The following is an 11,175-nucleotide window of genomic DNA, read 5'->3' as shown; positions in this document are numbered from 1 at the left end:
GTTGCCTGCGAGAAGTGCTAGGGCAAAGGTGACTCACAAGTTGTGCATGTGGCCAACCAATGTCTGGTTTAACTTGAGGTCCTCACCACGAGAGGGAGCCCATGCCCTACACTGCCTAAATGGTCAGGAATTGGAAACTGGATAGCCAGAGACCTAGGGTAGAACCAAACACAACTGACCAAAATAAAAATGTAATAAGAAAAGAGGGGGAAAATCAATGAAATGATTCCTAATGATATTCTGCTAGACTTATAGATTGGTGCCTTGTCCAGTGGCCATCAGAGAGGCCTCTTCTGGCAGCAGATGAGAGCAGGTACAGAGACCTACAACCAGGAATTATGTGGAAAGAGAGTCTAAATTGAAGGTCTCCACTGGGTCCCTCCCCTTGGATCTTGCAGAACCCCACCAAAGAGGGGGGTAAAATATGTAGTAGTCTCAGAGGGGATGGAGGACCCCAGGAGAACGTGGTTCATTGAATCAACTATGCAGGGAGCATATGGGCACAGAGAGGCTGGCACAGCTAGCATGGGGCTTTGCGTGGGTCTACAGGCCACCCGCGAGAGAAGCCTCAGCAGCAGTGCGGCGGACAGGCCAGGGCACCAGGAGAAACCTCAGCAGCACAGCAGGCCACTGCTACAGCCATGGCCTCCAGAAATTATCTGAACACCAGAGCCTCAACCTCAGTCCTACCTGCGCCTGGAAGAGTAACCATCAGAGCTGTAGCCATTTTAAGTCTTTGGACAAAGAACTTGAAGAAGATATCAGAAAAATGGGAAGATCTCCAATGCTCTTGAGGAGGTAGTGACAACATAGTAAAAATCACAATCTTATCCAAAGCCATCTACAAATTCAATACAATACCCATCAAAATCCTAGCACAATTCTTCACAGACCTTTAAAAAACAATATGCAAATTCATATGGAAAACTAAAGACCCAACATAGCCAAAACAATCCTGTACAATAAAGGAACTTCTGGGGGCATCACAATCCTTGACTTCAAACTCTACTATAGAGTTATAATAATGAAAACAGCTTGGTATCGGCATAAAAACAAACAGGAGGACCAACAGAATCAAATTTAAAAATCCAGATATTAATCCCCACAGTTTTGAACCTCTGATTTTTGACAAAGAAGCTAAAATTATAAAGTGGAAAAAAAAAACCACCTTCAAAGACCTAAAGTTTTTCTCATACAGGTCTTTCACTTGTTTGAATAGAATTGCCCCAAAATATTTTGAGGCTATTGTGAAAGATATCATTTCTTTAATTTGTTTCTCCGTCCATTTGTCATTTGTATAAATTTCAATACCTTTTCCTGTAAAAGTCCTTGAGGAACTAGGGATGCAAGGGACATACCTCAAAATAATAGAGGCGATTCTACTGCAAGCCCAGAGCCAATACCAACCTAAATGGAGACAGGCACAAAGCACTTCCACTAACATCCGGAACGAGCTTGTCAACTCTCTCCATACTATTCAATAGAGTACTTGAAGTTCTAGCTAGAGCAATAAGACAACTGAGGGAGATCAAGTGGATACAAATTGGAAAAAGAGAATTCAAAGTGTATTTATTTGAAGATTATATGATTATATACATAAGTGATACAAAAAGTTCCACCAGAAAACTCCTACAGCTGATACATACTTTTGTCATAGTAACAGAACACAAAATTAATACAAATAAGTTAGAAGCTTTTCTATATATAGAAAGGCTGTTTTTTTAAGTCCTGATCCTACTAGATTTGAAAAAATTATGCAATTATGCATTTATCTTCTATTTTAGTTTTTTTTTCTCTTTCTCTCTCTCTCCTTTACCAGCCAGGGCAAAATTTATCTTTGGAAGCATTTCACCCATTTCACTTTGATAACACAAGCCTTGATGGTATTTTTTTTCCTTTGGCAAATAACTGAATGATTGCATATATTTTCTTTAACCTTCTGAAATTGCTGAACAAGAACATTAACTATAAACACACAGTGATGATTGTTAGTCAAAACTCAGTCAGTGTTTGAGCTTATTGAGAAATTTTAGGCTCAAGAAAGGAAACAAGCTAAATGAGGACTTCTCTCTAGTAACACACACTTGGACTTCTGAATAGGCTCTAATGACATTAATACAGGTACATAATGTCTCTCTCCTGAGTAGCCAAAATACAGCCATTGTGCTTTCTTGAACTATTAATTAGGTAACATTTGAATAAATACATCCACAGGAATGACATATTCAAAAATAAGCAATCCATACAGGAGAGAGGTTATCAAGGAAAATATAATAAAGACCTTTTTTCTTCAAATAAGTCTTTAGAATAATATGTCTTTTATCATCAGTTCTGGCTGAGCAGAGGGATCATTGAGGAAGAGGTAGCAAAAAGATTATGTGAAATAGAGGAATAGAAATTTGCTGTGAGATTTTGTCTCCTAGGAATTGCAGAAGCAACACTGATAAAATCTCACCAACATAACTGCTCAATAATGGTGACACCAGTAGACCTGCTATGATGAATGAGGGAAAGCCCAGGAAGCCTCAGCCCTACCCAAAGAACTACAGGCAACTACAGGATGCTGAGAGTGGAAGAAATAGCCCTCCCCAGGGAAGAGCACATCAGTTGGTTATCCAATCTGAAATGGTCAGCCCTGAAAACTTATACATAGAGGATCCTCTTTGGATGTGCTAACCCTCAGTCTCCGTACCAGATAATTCATGTTTAAGAGTTCTCTGTGCCTTCCTCCATGTCCTTCATTATAGACCTTTTAGCTCATACTGCTTTCTCCATAACATTTTGTCTGTGGTTGTTTTTTATACATCCATGTTGATAATCATTTAGGTATTTCTCTTTTGTTCCATAACACCATATTCAAATAGAGGCAGAAAGTACATCAAGGCATCAACAAATGCATGCCTTGGTGAATGTAATGCAATCTTAAGAAAACAATGCTCCCCTCTCCCAACAGATTTTGTTTTCTCAGGGTTATGGATAGTTGTCATCTATTGAAGTTTGGTTATAAGTTGTAATAGGATTGGGGATGGAACAATGAAGTTTAGACTCAAAAATCTCATTTGGAAAAGAAAAAAGGGGAATGAATAGGATAAGGTTATTAAAATAGGTAAGTATATCTACTTGTAAAACTATTTTAGTTTTAGGCATTTTATATTGCTTTATATTGATACATATATAAAATTATTTTTATATTCCTATCTAAGAAAATTTGTACAAAATTATATTTGTCATATTGTGTATGTTCCCATTTCTGTACACAAATACAAAATTATGTTATACTGTTTGCATGTTTCTACTTCTGCTTAAGATATTTTGTATACTTGATACAAATTAAGGACATTTTGTCATATTGCAATATACATTCCTACCTCTGATCAATGGATTTTATATATTGTTACAATTTTAAGGTCATTGTCCTCATGCTGCACCTGTTTAAAGATTGTTAATTTTATAATGTGAAGCTTTATTCTTTAAGCTGTATAGGTTATTAAGAGTTACAGGCTAAGAGTCACCCATGTTTATCATACTTATGTTAGTTAGGTTCTCTAGATGCACTCCACATACAAAGGTAATCTTCAAACACTTCAAAGACCTGCAGGAATGGCATTTAAATGTATTAATAACTTAGAATTCTATTGACATGAGACATGACTGTGCCTGGCAGCACTGACCTATTCCCGAGAGGATGCTAGGCACCAAAGACACTCCATATGTTTTCTTCTTGGCAAAACAGGCCTATCAGGCAAAGAGCTGCTCTTGTCTGACATAAGCATGCCATCCAATCTAGACAAGCAGGATACAAAGAAAAGTGACTGCTAAACCTTGCCAAGACAGGGTAGTATAGTCTTTCAAATTTTCCTACTTCTGAAAATGGTCTGTCCAATATTCTAGGCCTATATACAAATTTGGTCGCCCTAATGTTGCAGAGACATGTTGGGTATCCAACTGTTTTTTGTCATTTCTTGCATCATTTGGAAGTAACTTGCTTGCACTTCTTGCTTACTCAGGAAATATTATTATCATTCTCAGGTGTTTGATGGGGTTGAAGCCTAGATAGCCACAATTACTATCCTCTCATATCTTAGCTAAGGCATGTTAGGTACAGGACTTAGACTCCTCAGGACAGGACAGCTAGTGGAATAATCTCTGTTATTTGCCAATTACTTATAGCCTGAACATGTAGTATGTGTTTCTTGATTGATGTTGTTCTTGTTGGTTGTAGTTTCATTTGTGTGTGTGTGTTATCACCCTTTCTTTCTCCTGAAAAAAACTTGATAATTGTTCTTATTATATACAGTTTTGTCTAGAACTTTATTTAGACAAAAGGGAAAATCTCAACCAATGCACTTGGGTTATCTGACCTAATAGATAGCTGACCTGACCCCACTGTGTAAAGGAAAGAGGGAGCAGTCACTAGCTCTCTTGTGCAGAGGTTGGAGATCGGATTGCTGGTTCTATTCACCCTGGGGGGAAAATGCAAAACCATGGTGGCTGTCCACTTTCTTTTATGTATTCATGATTTTTTTTTTTATAAATCCTTCATACCCATTTGATTGGGCTTGTGTGGATTTGCCTACACATATTTTGCTTGGGTGATTAATTATTATATAATCCCTAAAACTTGATGAGGACATACATTTTTATCTCTCTATTTCTGTCCAAACTCTTGAAATAGTATCTGGCTCATTCAAGTTGTTCAACACACACTTTTAGTATACTGTTTTGTTTAATTATAATGAGTGTTTTTATAATTAACATAATGATATTTGAAGCAGTTCTATTGAAAAAATACTTGGAGCATGAATACATAATTTGAAAAGCCCATTATTGTCCCTCTTGATTTTTCTAGACACTGATTGCATCCAAGTTTCATTTCAGGTATTTTGTAAAGTATTTGGGTATGTTGAGATTTTATATACCTTGAAAGAGCATGCATATACATATAATTAAATTCTCAAAATATTAATTTATGTCACTGTTCTAATTTGTTTTTTATTGCTGTGATAAAACAACCTGAATAAAAGAAACTTGGGGAAGAAAAGGCTTACTTTGGCTTATAGATTCCAGTCTGTCATCAGGGAAGCCAGGGCAGAACTTGAGAGGAGAAATGGAGCAGAGAGCATGAAGGAATGCTGCTCTGATGTCTTGCTCCCCCTGGCTTGCTCAGCTACCTTCCTTACACAACAGATCCACATGCCTAGGAACAGGACAGCTAGTAGTGGGCTGTGCCCTCCTGTGTCAAACAGCAATCAAGAAACCAAGACATATATGCCCCACATATATGTCTACAGACCAGTGTGAAATAGGTGGTCCTTCAGCTAAGGTCCTTCCTGTTGGGGGTTTCAAGTTGACAACCAAAGTTAGCCATTTCAGTCAGTGAATCCCACTGGGGGCAAGTTTAAACTGTCCTTAAGAGATATTTACCAATGCCTGGAGATATTTTTTGTTACCAAGAATCAAGAGAGGAGCGGGGACTCTAGAGTTTAGTAGTTAAGAATCCAGTAGTTAAAAGCCAGCTGGTCCCACAGCTATTCCATCCCAAAGAAATACACAGAAGTCTACATTAATTATAAACTGGTTGGCCTATTAGCTCAGACTTCTTATTAACTCTTACATCTTACATTAACCCATATTTCTTGTCTGTGTTAGCCATGTGGTTTGGTATCTTTTATCAGTGAGCCATACTTTTCTTGCTTGACCCTTTTCTCTTCCCAGAATTCTCTTCTCCAAAGTAACATACCTTTTGACTTAAAATTTAAAGTCAAATCATTTTCAAAATATATATTCTATTAATCCAGCAGAATTTATAATCAAAGATTTTTGCAGCTAAAGCTGAGTCAAGAAGTCTCTCTTAAATGAGATGCACTTACCTGTAGTAAACAGAGCCCACCCAAGAAAATGCTGCTACCAAGAAGCCATGCTTAACTCTGTTATTTTGTGTCTAGAATTACTTCCCAAGCTCTCTCAGGTTTTAAGTGGATTTACTTGTCCACATTGGTGCCATTTGTTGTCAGAGGTTTCTGTTCCACCCAGTTCCACAGCCATTCAGTCCCAAAGAAACATGCAGAGGCCTACATTAATTATAAACTGGTTGTACAATTAGCTCAGGCTTCTTATTAACTCTTACAGCTTACAATAACCCATAATTTTTGTCTGTATCAGGCATGTGACTTGGTACCTTATATCAGCAAGGCATTCTCATCTTGCTTCCTTTATTTCTGGGTCACCACTACATATTCAGCCTTTCCTCTTCCCAGAATTCTCATGTTCTGGTTGCTCTGCCTATACTTCCTTCCTGATTGCCCAACCTATACTTCCTGCCTGGTCACCCTGTCTTTCTTCTTGCCTGGCTACTGGGCAATCAGCATTTTATTAAAATATACAAGTGGAATGGTACAAAACCAAATAGCCAAGTGTGGTGGCACACACCTTTCATCCCAGCACTTGGGAAGCAGAGGCAGGTAGATCTCTGTGAGTTCGAGACCAGCCTGAGCTCTAAGAGCTAGTTCAGGACAGGCTCCAAAGCTACAGAGAAACCCTGTCTTGAAAAACCAAAAATAAATAAATAAATAAATAAATAAATAAATAAATAAATAATAAATATCCTGCAATAGAGGGGGAGCACTGGAAAGGTGGCTCAATGTTGAAGATGGCTTGCTGCACTTGCTGAGATTCAGCATTCTTCAATTCATAGCAGCAACACAGTGGCTCACAACCATGTGTAACTCCAATTCCAAGGACTCCAACATCCTCTTCTAGTGCCTCCATGGGCACCAGGCATGTATACAGTGCACAGACATACATGGAGGCAAAACACCCACACACATAAAAAATTAATTCCATTAACATTTCAAAAAAAAATCTACAATGTATGTGATAGTCAATAAGTCAGTACCTTCCATCCAAAATGAGAATTATCTTGTCCAAAATGCCAACACTATCAAGATTAAGAAATTCTGCCTCAGCCAGGCAGTGGTGACTCACACCTTTAATCTAAGCACTCAGGGGGCAGATACAGATGGATCTCTGGCATTCGAGGATAGCCTGGTCTACAAAGCTAATTCCAGGACAGGCTCCAAAGTTACAGAGAAACCCTGTCTCGAAAAACAAAAAAGAAAAAAAAAGAAAGAAAGAAAGAAAATGAAAGAAGAAAAGAAAGAAAAAAATAATAATAAAACCCTGCCTCAATCAGGTACTTAAAAATTTTAAATATTTTAAATATAGAAACTACACAATGCATCTTTTTCCTGAGTGAACGTGTCTATTACGTATTGTTACTCAAAGCAAGTATATATTGGTTCTTTTTGTCAGAACTGCAACCTTTAGCTTTATCAAACTGTGGTGGCCCATGCAGGCCTGATGCTACCTGTGAAACTGGATGAGTGTGCATGGATCCGACTTTCTGCACCGGTCCCTCACACCGGCAGCACAGTGAGATCCATATGGTTCCATGAGATGTGCAGGATGCAGAAGACCCAGTGCTCCATGGCAGCACAGCTGTGAAGGAGTAGACTGAACTGGCGACTGTGCTCAACGCAGACAGAAAAAAACCAAAAACCGCCTTTCATACATTTTCCCTTGGCTTCAGCAAGGGCAGTGCACCCAGATGATGAGAACAGGCCATGTGAAAGGCCGAGAGGGTGCTTTCCACGTCCTGAGGGAGACGATCATTTTCAGGATGCTGGCCGAGGGAGCCGAGCCAGCTGCCCTGTGTGCTCCTCAAAGCGGCAACTGTTTCAGACATATTTACCCAAAACTCTTTGAAATTGAGTTTTACTATTCCTTCACAACCCTGGAGAATTTTAATAATTTATACGTCTTCACCTTGACCACAGAAATATTTTGTCATTGATGTTTCCATTAAATCGTACTTGCTTTAAGTCAGCGCGGGGTTGAAATGCTTCCCAGTGAATCCTCCGTCTGCCTTCAATCACTAATCAAGGACGCATATCGACAGTTTCCCCGGACAGAATCCTGCCCTTGGACACGATGTTTACAGGGAAGGGACAATCACGGTGTGGTATAAGTTTCTCCGTGAAGCGGAAACAAAACTTGTACATCACTAAAAACTGGGGATTCCTTCACGATCTTTGTTTCTTTATGTTCTGGAATACTGCATGTATTTCTGGTCCCTCGCTGTAGCCTTTGGACGGGAGCCTAATGACAGAGTAAGGCCAAGATGGCTCAAACTCACAACGGCAGCTCAGCTAAAGGGCAGATTTACATCTTCATGCCCCGAGTGAAACAAAGGGAATGGTCTGATGACTAATTGAAGATGCTGTGTTGTCAACTAGATAGTTAACCAGAATTCAGAGCATTAAATAGATATCAGCTGGGCTTTACTGTGTGCTTAATAACAGACTCCACGGAGGATGGAGGCGGATACCAAAAGGAACATGTTTGAGAGTGTGCAGGAGGATGATATGGATAGAACCATTGTAAATGATAAATGAGCGCTAAGTAACCCCGTGCTACGGGGAGGAGTTGGCATTTTGGCTGGCATTTTAACAAGAGACGCGGGCAGAAATGGAAGGCAAGACTCTTTACAATAGGGACCAACATGAAGGAGAGAAAGACCTTAGGTCCGGCAACCTCAGAAGTCTGCCTCCCTAGAGTCTGGCTGACCCGTTGCAATCTTAATATCCTTTAAAGTTTCCCAGCAGCCTTAGTATAACAGAGGAAACAGGTTAAATTAATTTCCACATATAATCCAATATATCTAAAAACCTCATTTTAAACATGCTACATTTTTCAATGAGATGCATGCATTATTTTTAATTGCATGTTGTTTGTGAAATTTGACAAGTGTCTTGGAAGGACGGAACTTCTCAGTTTGGGGCCTGTCACATGTCAAGTGCTGGAGAGTCATCTGTGCCTGTGATGGCTATCCGGCTGGACAGGGCAGGATTGGCATTTTTGAACAAAGCCTCGGGCTATGGGGAGCTAAAATAAGATGGATGCTATAGAAAGGGAGCATGCATGTCACCACTCTGGGCTGTTTCTGCAATAGAACGCACACAGCAGCAGAGAGAAACATGACCGTTCTATACACCACCTAGGACTATGTGTGCACCTGTCCAGCTGGCAGAGAGGTGGCTTCTGCCTGCGACTGGGGTTACATTTAGGCGATAAAGGCCTGAGCATTCTTAGAGTTGATGGAGAGAGACCGTGGGAGGAGGTACCATGTGTTAGCTGTGTTACCATTTAGTACAGGTAACATCGTAATTTATCTTGGCGCAGTGAGGATGATGGAATTTTTCAAGTAGGAAATAGAATTAAGTGCAGAAGAGAGTAAAGATGAATGTGAAATGCTTATTCATTTTTGCGATGCAGAACGTGTGTGTGTGTGTGTGTGTGTGTGTGTGTGTGTGTGTGTACATATATCTGCGAATGACATCGTGCTACTGGTACGTCATGGATATGAACAATACTATTTGAAATGAATACATTCTTGATCAAAACACCCTTGACATTCTCCTTGGCTTGTCAGCTAGCTTTCTTCTGAAACACAGGCGCTGATGTCCCTGTTGGTACAGCATTTGCTTTCTAAAATGTGTCAGCTGGAAATTCTTTCTCCCCTGATTTAGGATATATGTCAATTTTCTCCCTCTCTCTGGCCAGTTCTGTTGCCAAGAAGATGTCCTTCCCCAGAGACTCCAACCATCTCTTTGAAATGTAAACATCCAAGGAGCTAGTGGTCCCTACTCCTTACATCCCTGAGAGAATGGGACCCAAATTTTGATATGTGCTGATTAACAAAGACAGATGGTCGAACTACAGAGAAAAGCATTGACAAGCCCAGGATTAAACTGGAGGGTAAGCATCCACTGTTCCCCCTCCACCCCTTAACATCCTCCACCCCACTCCTTAGAGAACCTGCCTGCCTCTGTTAAAGTGGAGTTGACTTCAGCCGCCTAAATTCAGTCTTCCTTCACGGCTTAACTTTATCTGGGCCAATTTTTGCTCTGACGTGATTTATTCACATATAATTTTTCTTTTCTAAAAATAATGAAGTAAAGTAGAGCTAAACAATAAACACAAGAGAGAAGATAAATAGCGAAGGAAAGGGTGGGGAAAAAAACAGAGGGGCATATGGAGCCAGTTAAACTGCCTCTAAAACTCCAAAAGAGGTATCCAGGAAAGAAAAATCAAATACGCTGTTGATAAAACATGAGTTGGAATTTTATGAGCTAATCTAGGGCAACCAAATTTATGTAGGGGAAGAAGAATTTATAAATAGCTCCCAGAGCGTGCAGCCCCCATCTATATATCCAGGCCGTTCAGGCCTATTGCTCATTTTTATCTCTCTAGAATACTTTCAACTTCTGGAGAAAGTCCTAGTTGTAGGTAATGTGCTGTCCCCTTGTAAGTGACTTTCTACACCCGCTCCCCTTACTCTGAATGTACCATGTGTTGCTTTCATTGCTGTGTGTGAACTCTCTGATCTGCGTGTGGGAGGTTAAGCTCTAGCCTCCATGTGAAGTCCCGGTCCATAGGTCAGCATCCTTCATCTTCTTCTCTGTCTTCACTGCCCAGCAAAGTTACTGCTACTGGGCACCTCCTCAAATATGAGCATGGATGTGTATCTCTAAAATTTATACCATGTACAGGAGTCAGAATAGTATCTCAGATGGATAGATCATTAGCTCTGGAGTGTGGCATTTAGAAATGCTTTATAGCCAAACATCTGATCGGAGCGTTTATGAGTAGTGTTCACATAAATCCTTTAGCAAATTATATCTATAAATGCAAATAAAAACATCTTGGAAGCGTATTTCCTACCGTTAATCATAAATATGTTGCTCTCCGTAGTTATGAATTCAAGAAAGCAGGCAGAGTTTTGTATAATGACAGATTTTCAAACACTGTTAGGTTGAAATACAACATATGTAAATTAAGATATTTTGCCTAGCCAAACAATAAAGTCATTGGAAAATAGCAACAGTATACACAGGCATCATGAAAAACTGATGTATTTCTTTTCAAGTCACCAAGGTAGAAACAAAAAGACTCTTGATACAAACCAACAATCACAAATATGTATTTGAAAAATCAGCATTGACAATGAGAGTTGTGCAATTAGTCACTTTGGATTTGGAAAAGCTGACATGTCAAATTTAAGAAGATTTTAAAGTTTATAAAGTCTGAATCTTTTGAATCCACAGTGAGTGAGTT

The sequence above is a fragment of the Microtus pennsylvanicus genome, chromosome 6 (assembly GCF_037038515.1).
Source record: "Microtus pennsylvanicus isolate mMicPen1 chromosome 6, mMicPen1.hap1, whole genome shotgun sequence".
Lineage (NCBI taxonomy): Eukaryota > Metazoa > Chordata > Mammalia > Rodentia > Cricetidae > Microtus > Microtus pennsylvanicus.
The sequence above is the reverse complement of the archived record's forward strand: the minus strand, read 5'-3'. Positions refer to the sequence as shown.